This window comes from Apus apus, chromosome 5 (genome assembly GCF_020740795.1).
Source record: "Apus apus isolate bApuApu2 chromosome 5, bApuApu2.pri.cur, whole genome shotgun sequence".
NCBI classification, from domain to species: domain Eukaryota; kingdom Metazoa; phylum Chordata; class Aves; order Apodiformes; family Apodidae; genus Apus; species Apus apus.
In genome coordinates, this window is record NC_067286.1 from 58,976,860 (window position 1) to 58,990,622 (window position 13,763).

The 13,763-nt window shown below is 44.4% G+C and overlaps 1 protein-coding gene across 3 annotated transcripts in view; it reads left to right on the forward strand.

Moving 5' to 3' along the window:
- Positions 1-11,913: 11,913 nt before the first annotated feature.
- The window catches only part of PPP2R5E (protein phosphatase 2 regulatory subunit B'epsilon), a 75,178-nt gene continuing 73,328 nt past the window's right edge, over positions 11,914-13,763 (forward strand). For all 3 annotated transcript variants that reach the window (XM_051621375.1, XM_051621377.1, XM_051621376.1), the window contains exon 1: positions 11,914-12,375. The gene's annotated coding sequence lies outside the window, so the exon portion shown is untranslated. The remainder of the gene's footprint in view (positions 12,376-13,763) is intronic.

The following is a 13,763-nucleotide window of genomic DNA, read 5'->3' on the forward strand; positions in this document are numbered from 1 at the left end:
CTAGGTCGTGGCTTACACTTGAATTCATCCTCCTGGGTGAGGAATAAGCTCACTTGTGACAAAACCAAAACTTTCTGTCCAGGTGTACAGTTAGTCTGGGTTTGTAGTATACATGTTTACACTACTGTCCAGCTTCCCAGACCAGAAGGGAAGTCTGCATGCATAAACATGTGTCTTACTGTAACAGGCAAAATGGCTCACGGATGCTTTTGCTGAGTTCAAAAATCTCTGTGGAAAAGCTGAAGAGGCACAGCTGTGGTAAAAAAATGGCAAAAAAACCTCCCAGGGCAAGACATAGAAACAATTCTGTGGTTCAGAGTTTATTTAAAAACACCTGCAAGGGGGTTCAGTACAAACTAAAATCTTTCTTGCAGATTAAAGAACCAAAAGAAGAACTGAAATGTTAGCAAAGTATGTTCCATTATTGGCAGAGTTCAATGACTGCAGGTAGTCCATCTGATTTCAGTGCCCATCTTTCTGTGGCCAGGATAAAGCAAATGGAAACTCCTCTCTATATAATGGAAAATGTTGATAAGTTTGTATGGGTTTTTTTTTCCTGTAATATTGATTTTTCTGAACACAACCTTTTGTAAAAAACCCATCATCTCAAGAAACTCTTTGGCTGTGTACACCAGTCAATGCCACTTAGTCCCATTAGTGGGAAAATGGACATAACCACCTAGGGAGTCTCTCTTCAAGGAAACAGAAGAAGCTATTGGAAGACAGGCTGAAGAGAGTTTCATCTCTTACACAAACTAGTTAGAGATTTTGACCAACAATGTATTCTGTTTAACCACAGAAAAACTACTCCAATAGGATTTTCCATTACAGGGAGTTATAAAAAAAAAACAACTCTAACTGCAACCAGAACACTGGTGAGAGACCTGCAAAATCTCTGGCTTCACAGTTCTTGCTTCCTGGGTCCCTCTGAAATGAACAAATAGTGAGTTGAAGGGCAAGATGGTTAATGATAAAGTGACAGAGTGCAATGGACATGGTACAAAATATCCTAAACTACAGCAAAATTTGGCTTGACAACAGTTTGTTAAAAAACAATGACTTGGAAATTAGAGATGTATATAAATTTAATTTAGCAATCTTGGAATATTTAAGAATTAATTTAGGACTTGATGGGTTTTGAAGTGGGACCAGTCTACTGTGCCCTTAATGAAAATATGCATTCAAGAGCCACTAGGGGCTTTCTACATTGCTATGATGGAGGAAAATATTCCATGATATTTTGTATTCTGTTTTAGGTTTTCATGAATCAGAGAAGATCTGGCTGGTGAAGGTACACAAGGATATCTAATGCCAGACTAGCTTGCACTCAGCCATTTGGGTAAAGTGTATTTGGAGGAGAAACTTCAGAATTTTCTTTGTTTGGCAATTTTTAGGGTCTCTGAATACAACAGAACAGCTGTTGTTGAAGAGCATCCATGTTAAAAAAGGTAGTAGACAAGTTCTAGAAGAATGCAAGGTGGTCTTTCAAAAACTTGTTCCTTTGATGCTTAGTACTCTAACATGCAATGGGAAGTGGGCACAAGTAGCTGAGATCAAGCCTGTTACTCAGAGGAGAAAAGTTGTAAACAAGGAAAGATGAAGCCCACTCCCAAATTCCCTTTTCCTCAGGACAAAACATTCTCAACATTGTATTTAAGACTTAATAAAGACTTCTTGCCTGGATGTGCAGCCAAAGTAGCTCCCTTGTTACTTCTTTTTAGGAAAAAAAATGGGATGGGAATGGGTCCCTGAACACACACACACACAGGATCAAGTCTCCAGCTGGCATTGCTGCTAATTCACCTGGGCACTGGAGTGCCCTGGATTCCAGGGGCGGGGGGGTTAAGCACAGGCAACATGACTGTACTGGTGCTGCAGGGAAATAAGGCTGAGCCATATGCCTGTGGCATGAGGCTCCTGAATGTCACCTGAGGTAGAGAAAACGTGCACCATCTCCTGCAGGTTCTGCCAATATCCTGAGCAGGGACCAGCTCTGAGCATTGAGGTGAAATCCAGTCATTCTAGGAAATACCATGTCTCAAAAAAATATGTATTCTTGAGGGAAAAAAAAGCACATAAAGATTTTAACACAGAGAAGTATTGCACAAAGGACCATAAGGCTTGATGGGCGAGGACCTACACATGGCAGCTGTTATCAGTCTTGCTGGATCAGCAATGTAAAGTATGTCCCACTTGCCGTCCATTCCAAAAAGCAGGAGGGTCTGGACTATGAAGAGTCACCATGTAGGATTGATTTAGGCTAAACTGCTTTGTGGCTAGATCGATGTTCCCACCTGCAAGAAGCAAACTGGGTTTGGATTCCAGAAATAAGTCTGTTGCATGGGAAATGTGAGCCATCCTATTCAGCACAGTTTGTAAAAGTAGCAGCCATCTGTTGGGGTTTACAGAAGGCTGAGAAACACAGGATGTTTACTTTTATTCAGATGTGCAGTGGATGTGCCTTGTATGAACAGACTTGCTACAGTACTAATAAAACAACTGGGACATTAAGCTCAAGAGAAAAGCTTGCTTTATGTAGTCAGATTGCACTTGAGCAAGACAGAAAGCATTACAAATATACATGCACACATGCATATACATAATTATTTAAGTAAAGGTCAGCAGAAAACAGGCCTGGCAGAAACTGGGAACAAACACAGCACTAACTTTGAGACTGAATTGCCTGCTTTCCCAGGTGCTCAATGGAAACCACTCTCAGGAGAAATAATCTACAAAAGGTAAACCAAGGAAGGGTCCAGTTTCAAAATAAACCTACAGGGGGAAATTATGAGCTGAGATTAATTTAATGAACTTTCCAAAGGGGGGTTTCACACACTTCCCAAAACTGGAATGTGGGTGCATACAGGATGAATCCAGGAGCTCTAAAGATGAGACAGAGCATTCCTGTACCACTGAGAGTGATCACCACTACCGCATAAGACACTGGAGAGGGAAGTGGGCTCAGGGGTCTTCAACTAGAGGAAAATGTCACCCACAATGTGAATAACTTCATGCTGCTGCAAACATTAACCACCAAAGGGGAAAAATTCCCATGAGAGTTCAGAGGATGCAAGCAGAATTCTGCAAATGCTAACAGAAGGAATCCAAGAAGTAACTAAAGATGCAGATGGAGACACTGGCAAACAGCATTAGCAACAGCTAAAGTTGTTTTTGCCAACAAAGGAAAAAGTTAAGTATAGTAAATAAAATAAAATTAAACATGTAGCAGCAATAGATGCCCTACTTATTTCTGCAAATGTCTTTTACCTTTTTTTTTTTTTTTTCCCCAGGAGGTAATGAGTATTTTTGTAAATCCCCATTGAAAGCAGACTGCCTTACTTCTGTTTCTTTATAATGGCTGGAATAGAATCATAGAATGGTTAAGGTTAAAAGGGACCTTAGAGATGATCAGGTTCCAACCTCCCTGCTATGAGCAGGGACACCTCACACTAGACCAGGCTGCACAAAACATCATCCAACCTGGCCTTGAACACCTCTAGGGAAGGGCTTCCACAACCTCCCTGGGCAACCTATTCAAGCAACTTACTACCCTCATGGTGAAGAATTTCTTCCTGATGTCTAACCTAAATCTCCCCTCTTTCAGTTTAAAACCATTAACCCTTGTCCTATCACTATCTTCCCTGATGAAAAGCCCCTCCCCAGCTTTCCTGTAGGCCCCTCACATACTGGAATAAGCAGGTAACATTTCAGATGGCAAATATTTTTGCAACTAAAATAAAAAAAAGAATTCTGAATACATGGCATTCTGGTTGAAAAGTCCAGCAGGATGATGATCACCACCAAGACTGTATGGTAGTTTTCTTGAAGAAACAGTTTGAATGGGTTGATAGGCAATGGTAGGAAAACTTTGGCATGTGTATTTGTTGTAATTCTGTCAATTTGCTAAAAGCAAAGGAGTGAGCTGCAGTAGGGAACAGGAGGCAAAATAAACTGCTTACATATATGTACCAAAACAGTTTGCTAGGTGCAATGCTACCAGGAATTATGAAAAAATCTCTAAAGCACATTCACTGTTATGTATGAGAATGGTAGTGTGTCACTTCCCAGAACATCCCAAAGAAAAATAGCTGGGTCACATTGGGAGAAGGCCTGAGGTGGGTTTCAGTGTGTGTGGAATTGCATTTGATGCCATCAGAACAGTTTGTATGTCAAGGAATGAAATTCTGGATCAAAAATAGTGTGCTTTGGAAGGAAGTCTGGTAACCTAGAAAAGACGTTTTATGTAGAAGATGGAGAAAACTTCATATTTTCCAGGATGTGGCTTGCATAATATATTCAGATTCTAAATGAAGCTGCTGTGAGTTTTCAAGAAAGGAACCTGAGATCATAATAGGAATGTGACTGCAAGACACTGGAATTCTTCTAAAACAAACTTGCAGGAAAGAGCTTGTTTGAAGGGATCGTGTTAAGCCATTTCTGTACTAAAAACTCAATATTAGAATGTCATTGTCTAGTGTATCTTTGATGGACTTCAATACCTGAAGTGCAGATGCACACCTATAGAACTAGTTAGAAATTAATCTGCTCAGAGGTAGGAGCTCACCTAGAAAGACATATATTAGAACTAAACTTGACTCAGAATTGCATAATGCCATTAAATATTTATTTATTCAAGATGAGTGAACAGTCTATGTGATCTGATTATTTTTTATCTGTATTTGAGCTGAAATGGCTCAACTGGGAGCCACAATTTCTTTGAATGTACTGAATATGGCTTGGTGCCTTAGCAAATCATGTTTTTAACTCCTTGCATCTTCTTAAAAAGGAAAATCTTAATTCTATTTTTGATCTTCTCTCATTCAAGTCTTGACTATTGATTCTTGTCATAAATTCTTCTGGGTCCCACCTGACATTGGATACTGTTGGAAATTCTCTACATATTGGGACTGGACAGCATGTCAAAGAAGCCAGTCCATAATGGCAATATGCCAAGTCTTATCATAACACATCACAGATTTTACCTTTGCTCAGATTCTTCTATATTTACTGAGTTCTCTTACCCTAAATCTAGTGTCTAGACTTCTCTATAGAACAGATTTTAAAAGCTGATAGTGGTGCATTTTTATTTGGTGCCAAATAAGCTTCCAGACTCATTAAGATGTGTTGTATATGTAATGTATGTTGCAATTATGGTAGCCTGTTCAAGTGTAAGGACAATTTAATAACCTTGATGTCCTTGGACATCTGTGTTTTCAAGTTTTCTGAACTTGTTCATACCTTTTGCTTCTATAACAGGATGTAAAAGCTTGTAATATTCCACCTTACCAGATAAGACAAGAACAAATAATACAAAGCAGTTGTAAAAAATAAGTCACTCACCCAGCCCCAATTCCATAAATGATTCTGACAGACCTCTATCAAATTCAGCTTGAAGATTTTTTTTCTGAGCTCAACATCCCCAGTGCAGGAATTGCACCAAGCCACCTTATTTCTTGGCTTTCTCTATATTCTCATTTCTAAATATAGCCCATACCAAATTACACAGTTAAAGATAAGGAAGGATGCATGATGGATTTGTACAACAGGGTAATGATGTTTCCTGTTTTATTTGCTATTCCTTTCCTAACCTTGGCATCCTAGTCTTTGCCATCAAACACTGGGGAGGCTTTAATGACATTCCTTCTCTGTGTTTCCTCCAAATCAGTTCTATGAATGTGCTCCTTTAAAGCAAGACATTCTCATCTTTTCAACTAAGTTTCTAAACTTCCAGCACATGCACAGAGAACACATTTTTTGAGTTTGTTCCAGTTTTTTATTTTTGTGTGGTCTGCTTAGGCAGGAGATTGTTTAGGTGGTTCTTTGCTGTTTTCTGTCTAAATCTAAAAAATTTCTATATTTTTCTAGGATTCCTAGCTTTTGCATTTCAATTCCAGTTCCTGTTGCATGTAAAGTCCTTTCTTACTGGTCATTTGTAGGGTATCTGTAATTCCTGTATAGGGGAAAAAATGACAAGCCTCCTTATTCAGAGTTATCTCAGTGGTGAAATTATTGTATTTGTTTAACCCTGACAGTGGATCTGGGATTAGAATACATTCTTACAGCCTTTCTTTTCCGGTCGTTCCTATTTCAGCAGTATCCATAGAGATTCCTTTCCAGTGCTTCCCTTCAGTAAAGTCTCCACTGCTGGATCCTCCAGACAAGGGCCAGAAAGCAGTGCTGACAGGCATGCACCCGCACTGCTAAGAACCACTCAGCCTGCGGTGGGCACAGAGGGGACTACTTTGTTGTGCTCAGTGGAGGACACTCCTGCTCAGGCAGCAGACCTCCAGGAGGGTTTGTGTTTAGACTTGTGACTTAACACTCAGCCACTTCCTTCCAAGTAGCTTTGCTCCTGGTGTCTCCTAACAAGCTGTTCAAAAGCTCTGTGGAAGTGCCCTCAGCACCTGTATAGCTCTTCCTCTGCCCAGCCTCGTACCACAAGCTTTGGACTTCTATTTTAAACTCATTTAAGTGCTTTAAGACTCCCCCTGATGTTCAGCATGCCCTACAATGCTGAGCTGAGCTACAAACACAGAACGCTTTCATTTCCCCTAAACTGAAAACTTTGAATTTAAAAATATCTAAAAGCTTGAAGCTGTACCACAAGACAAAGAAGATAAAGCAAGTTGAAAAAAACCCACAACACGAATACGTGCTTGTTGTAACAAAAAGAACAAGGTATCTTTATCTCAGCTTGCTCTGTCCTCACGGTCCCTGCACTTGGGGAAAATTTCAAGTGTTTTATCAACTGCTGCTATAACCACGAGAGATGCACCAGCCTTGGGAGGGAGCTGGCAGGTACTTCACTGGAGATGTGTGAAGCTCTACGAGAGGACCACTTCACCCACTCAGAGCACTGTGGACACCTTAACCACCCACTGGTATTTTACTCACTTTATTTGTTCATTTTGGGGTGTGATAATGTAGGAAGCCAGGCCAGAGCAGAGGGTGCCCATCTGAAGAGGACGGCTTTATACTAGGAGATCATAACAGTATATACATTGGATTATAACACATTAGATGCAGAGATAACTAAAACAAGACTTGATCACAAAGCGAAGAAACAGAAGCAGACTCGGTTTCACCTGGGATTCAGGTATACCCCAGCAGCTCAGAGGACCACGTAACACTGGGTCTCTGCTTCCAGGAACAGCTTCAGGTGCCAGAGACAGCCTTGTTGGTGGCTGCTCTGGAAAACAAGAGGGAGTACTGGAACCCCTGGAGGCAGTTAGGGAGTGACAGTTGGAGAGAGGAGGTTGGCTGAGGAACACACCAAAGGCAGCAGAGGTAAACAGCCAGCAAAGGAAAATCAACAAAAACTCAGAAAATTAGGCTTAAAGAAGTGCCCGGGGCCTGAAGGCAAGTTAAAATGCTGGGTGAGGGGAACAAAATAAGACCAAAAAAGTTAATTGGGGAGTAAGTGAAAGCAGTGTTGTGCTAGGAGGAGGCAGCTAGCCAGCTGCAGAGGCGAGGAAGCTCCTACTTATCTTGCCATGCTGACTACTGAAGCAGACTTCAAATGACACAGCATCTATAAACACAGAGGAAGAGTTAGTTCCTATTCGGGTAGTTGTCTATGACCCTAAAATCCTTACCCCACACAGGCATCAGGAATTCAGCTCCTCAAGGCACTGACAGTGCTATAGCATCGCTGGTACAAGGAGGAGTATTACAGAGACTTGCTATTGCAGTTATAAATGTTGCCCAAGAGTTGGAGATACCAATCCTCCCCAAAATGTAAAACATATGAATTACAAGTCAACTGCAAGGTAAACAGACTTAAATAGAATGCTTTTTCCTTACACATGGATTTGATGCAAAAGTAAACAGAAACACTCAGATTGTGCTGTTTCAATCAAATTGATGGAGCAGGACAGTTAGTTTGATGTGGTGTTCCACTGTGTTCATTTTTGTTAAAAGATGTATCAGAAAAGCCTTGTTCGCGTGCTGATTTGCCTCTTCAAACAGCACTGCTGCTTCCTCCATAACACTTTCTGGTCTTTTTCCTGCTGGTCTGAATAATTAGTTCTCTGGGGAGATCAAATCTTTTCTTGCTTACTAGTACTGGAACAGGGAATATCAACTAATCCCATGATAATGCTCCTTTTGACATATAGAAGATCTTTTATGGAGCATGATGTGACCCTTACTGTAGACAAATACACGTCAGATGTGCTATGTAAAACATTTACAAGCTCCCACTAGAACCATTTACGTTTATCACTCAATGGGGAAGGACTTCAGTAGTGCTATCTATGTAGCAATCCAGTCTGATAAGCTGCTACATAAAGAGCAGAAAGCCAATGTGGATGTGAGCTCTGTATTCCTGCCTGGGTGGCCATAACAGATGGTCTATAGTGGAACTTCAGTCAACACAAAGAGTGAAGTGGCACAAATCTGAGTCACTGGTACAAGATCTGTTTTGGAGAACTCTTGACTGCTGTTCTGACTGTTCAGGTGCTAAAAAGGACAGTGCCTAACTGGTGAGGAGCTGGCCCTGAGAAATCCTTTCTAAAGCTATTTTTAAAAGAACCCTTTTGTAGGACAGTAAGGCAGTATAATTTTTAAAAAGGATAGACTTGTCTTGTGCCTTTCACAGCAGTGGAGAAACATTGACCAAAAGAACTTGTTATTGCCTGCAGATCTTCAGAAAGGGCTGCAGGTACTGAATGTGTGCATATTTTTTATATATATGCCTACACACTTGTATGCAAGATGTTGGTAATGTGAACTTTATCTGATGACAGTTAATTTTTATTCTTGCAAAGTGATATATTTTTACAAACACACATATATACAGATCCACATCTATGTAAACCACACTCATTTCTTTTCCATCTCTGCTTGGGACTCATACAGTAATTTTTAAAGTAGCAATTTTTAGAAAATAGACTAAACAGAGAACAGGAGGACACGTAACAGTGCTCCTTTGAAATATCAGCAGTTTTACATTCATATCTTATGTTGTGGCCTCAAACGTTCTCATAGATGGAGACTTTGCAGACCCAAGCAGAAAAAAGAAAGCGACTTGGAAAAAAAAGGGAAGCCAGCTCTATAAACTCTGACAGCCAAGTGATAAAGAAAAGGTAAGGTTTCTGTTTATTCACTGTATTTTTCTTGAATTGTTACCATAAAAACATCACAGATATAAAACACATCATAAAAATACTTTACACAATCAAAATGAACAAAACATACCACATGATGCATTTTTCATATAGGAAATAAAGTAGCTGAATGTATTATTTACCAGCTTGTTCAGCCATACTGAAGAACTAATTCTACAGTTATTATACAAAGATAGAATGAAAAGTAAAAGAACCTATGTGCCAGAATAGTGGATTTGGCAGCAGTTTTAGATTTTTACTGTTTTACAAAGATGGTTTTCATTTCATACTGGGAAGACCAAAGTACAACCATGTAAAATGACACACTCAACTTCACCTAAAAAGCCAGTCCAGCCATCAGACTGTGCTAGAACTTCTCTTCTGCAGGGTCTGCCATCGGTAACTCTACATGCTGCTCACTGCACTCCTCAGTCCTGGTCAGAAGCAGGACATGGGACAGTAAATAAATCTGAGTGTTACAGTATGTCACTGACAAACACAACAGAATTAAGTACAAAGCAAAAGACATGCACCTGCACCTTCTGTCCCTCACTGATGGGGACAACAGGAAGTTACAGTGTTTTGGCCAAATTTTACATCAAATTCGTATAAAAAAACCCTGACCTACACTCTTTGATATGAACCCTTGCTTGCATAATTGTAGATGGTTTGGTTTAAGTTGGTTTAAGTGAATTTAAAGTTTTAAATATATATAAGTATGTACAAACTTATCCTCTAAATATAGTTACACAACCATTCGTAACCGTGGCACAGTTCAATCTTAGTTTTGCCTTTTAAATACAATCCTTCTGAGAAAGGCAATCTATTTATAAAGGATGACAAATTCTACAGTTATCTGACTTAAAATACTGTGGAAGTTGATTTTAAAAGATGTCTTCTTTGTCCATCTGTGCAGTGATCAACATGAAGGGATAGTATTAGGGCTGCTGCGGTAAATCACTTCTCAAGTAGCATTACTGACTATTTGAGGGAGAAATAACTGGCTTGGTAGGTCAGCAGAAATGGATGCAGGGGTAAAACAGGTCAGCAAAATTCTGAAGAGATGATACTGACTGAAAAGTATTTGTATTGGCACGTGTCTGTAGTCTGTGACAGGCACAACAGCAGATGCTGGCATTGGTGAGGCCTTAACTGTAGGACTGTGTCCAGGCTTGGGTGCTGCAGTTCAAGAAAGACGTGAATGAGGAAACACAGGGGGAAGAAATGAGCATCTTGAGAGGTTTAAAACTGTGACACACAAGGAAGGATCGAAATGAAGTAGAATTGCCCAGTCTATAGGCAAAAAAAAGATATGCAAGAGGCATACTGAGAGAGGAGAGGTAAAACTGTTTGTGTCCATTACAGTCATACTTCAGTAGCAGTGAGCTTTTATTTCGATTAGTGTTCCAGGTTCCTCAATTTGAGCTTGACCAGATAACTTACCTGGCTGAGTATTTGCAATTTCAAAAGTAGATTCACATCAGCTTAAATCACCCTAAATCTTAAGGCTCTGCCACAAAAACTAGGGAACCCTTGTAGGATGAGAAATGTTCAGAGTTCAGGCATTCACCACCTGCACAAACAGGAGGGACGTGACTGACCCATCAGAGCAACCAGCTCTCAAACTGCCTCTGAGCTAATTTCCTAAAAAATTACTGTAAAAATTTACTGAGTGTGACTGCTGCTCATGAGAGTCCATTTATTTTTTCCCAACCAGAAACACGGGGGAAACGGTGGATGGCATTTTAAAAATGTAACAAGTCGTATTAACACAATTTGTTGTGTTTTGGGAAAACAAAACAAAAAACCCCAAGAAACATCAAGCCACGAAGACATTTAAAACAAAACTGATGAGGTTTAACAACGCTCTCTACAAGCACTCGTTGTGCTGGCCGCTATACATATAAATACACTTAAGAAAACAAAAAAAAGCGGAGGGGGGGGGGGGAGGGATTCGGACACCAATAATACAGGAGCGGAAGAAACCCGAGGGCGAGCGCCGTGCAGGGCTGCAGAAACCCTGCAGCCGGGATGCAGACGAGCAGAGGAGGGACCTGCGGGCCGTGCCCGAAGCGGTTCCGTCCCTCGCACAGCCCGGCCCGGCCCGCCCCACCGCACCGCACCGCACCGCACGGCACCGGGAGGCCTCTCCCGCCGGCAGCGCTCCCCGGGAAGGGGGATCTGGGCTCCCCTTAAAGAGGACCCGGTGCGGCGGGAGAGGGACTTGACATCAGCAGGGTTTTACCTCAGCGCTACCGGGTGTTTTTTACCTCAGCCGACGCGGCCTCGCTCTGGCGGCGGCCGGCGCTCGCTCGCCCGCCTCGCCCCCGGCCCGCGGAGGGACGAGAAGGACGATGATGAGAATGATGATGAGGACGACGAGCCGCTCGCCGCCGCGTACCGCCCCGGCAGCGGCAGCACCTCCACCTCCTCCTCCTCCTCCCTGGGCAGCGCTCCCCTTTCCCGGCTCTCCCGGCGGCGGCGGCGGGCGCCAATGAGGCGGCGCGTCCCGGCGGCAGGCTCGGGTGGGCGGGCGCGAGGGGCGGGCCGCGGGGCGGTGGCAGCAGCAGCAGCAGCAGGAGCAGGAGCAGCCTGGCTTGTGAGTGAGTGAGCGAGCGAGTGAGTGTGTGTGTGTGAGTGAGTGAGCGAGCGAGCGAGCAAGCGAGCGAGTGCCATGGCCGGAGCCCGCTGAGAGTGACAATAGGAGCGAGCCGGAGCGCGACCCCCGACGCCCACCGGGACGCCCTCTCCCACCTGAGCCAGCCGCCGGCGGAAGAGGCCTTCCCTCCCCTCGCAGCACCGCCCGCCCGGCCTGCCCCCCCCACCCCCCCCCCCAGCGCCCCGGCCGCCCGCACCGCACCCGCCGCTCCCCCTCGGCTCGGCCCCGCACTCGGCTCCCCCCGCACCCACCCCCCCCCCACCCCCACCACCCCCCTCTCCCGCCTCCTCAGGGCCCCTCCGCAGGGCTCCGCCGGGAATGTGAGTGAGGCAGCAGCCATCGCAGGCAGGGCGCCGCGCCGAGTGCATGGGACTGAGCGGAGCCCGAGCAGCCGCCCGCTCCTGAACCCGCCGCCAACGCCGCCCTGCGCTGGGGAGGCCGCCAACGCCGCCGAGGCCTACAGGCTCCTGCGCCGCGGCAGGGACCGAGCCCGGCGCCGATCACCCTCGGGCCGCCGCCGCCGCCAGGCATCGGCCGCGCTCCGCCAAGCCCGGCTTAGGCCGTCGCCGCTTCTCTCTCGTCTCCGGCTTCTCTACCAGCAGGGTCAAGGTAACTCCATCCCTCCGTCCTTCCGCGCCGGCCCGCGGGGGAGCGGCGAGGCGGCGGCGGTGCGGGGAGGAGGCGCGGGCGGGCCGAGGCGGGAGCCGGGGAGGTGGGGGGGGGGCCGGGCGGCGGTGAGGAGGCGCGGGGGGCTGCGGGGAGGACATGTTCCAGCTGCGGTGCTCCGCGGCTCCCTTCTGGAAATGACAGCCGATAGCAGCGGGCGGGAGGCAGCTAATTACACCTCTGCTTCCCCGGGCGCGGAGCGAGCCGCTGGCTCCCTTCCCCGAGGAGATCCGTCGGTATTTTCACGTCCACTCGTCTCTCCGTGGATTACACCCGCCCTCCTTCCCCCCCCCCCTCCCGCCGCCCCGGGGACCAGCAGATCTGATGTGCGTGGCTTCGTATTTACCAAAAATACTTAGGGAATAAAAGAAGATCCCCTGCTGAAGGAAACAAGAAGCAGTGGCTGGGTTTGCAGCTTTGCTGCTCGCACACAATAAATAATCTCGGGCTTTTCTCCCCCCCCCCCCCAACCCCTTGCTCGTTGAAACGGTGTGTTTCACTGCGATAGTGCATTCCGGGGAGCGAGTGTTCATTTGGAGAGATGAAGAAAAGATCAGTGTTTACTGTAAGGTTGTTAGGTTGGATGTAGTCTTGTCGAATTAGAATCAGATTTTAATAATTTATAAAGCAGGTTAGGGAAACTGTTACTAAATTTACAGCAGAGAAGTGTCAGTAAAGCTTCTTGCTGACACAATGATCCTGCAGTTTAAGTGATCTACTGTAGCCCCTCTCCATTATTATTATTGTTACTATTTTTTGGCAATGTAATGTTGAGAGAGCGTGCAAACGTTTCTGCAGACGTGGTTACACTTTAATGATGCACGTGATGAAGAGGTGAATCTTTTTGGTGAGATAAAACAGGGCCAGCCAATTCAGGTTTTAGGAATATATTTTTGCCTACATTTCCAGAATTTGGTTTATGTAACAGGTAACTTCGTGTTTGTATGGTTTTTATGTCAGACTGTTAAAACCTTAGAAGTGGGTTGCTAAAGTACAGGCCATTCTGTTTCAGTTTATCCGACTTTTTTTATTTATTAATCTTGGCTGGGGCCTGAATGCCCTGGAGATGCATTTCTCTCCCCCCCCCGCCCCCCCCCAGATGATAAACAAGCCAGTTTAAGGTACAGGTTCATGTTGCTGATAGTATGTTATATTTAGAAAGTGTAAGTTGGTAGTGAGGACCTCAGGAGAAATCAAAAAGATGGATAAAGACTTTTTCATTATTGTAATGCCAGCTTCACAGTTTAGCTTCTGGGTGCTGCACACGCTTCCTCAAAGCAGCTATGGAGTTTATACTTCCATTTTTTGATAGATTTAGTGCATGTATATGT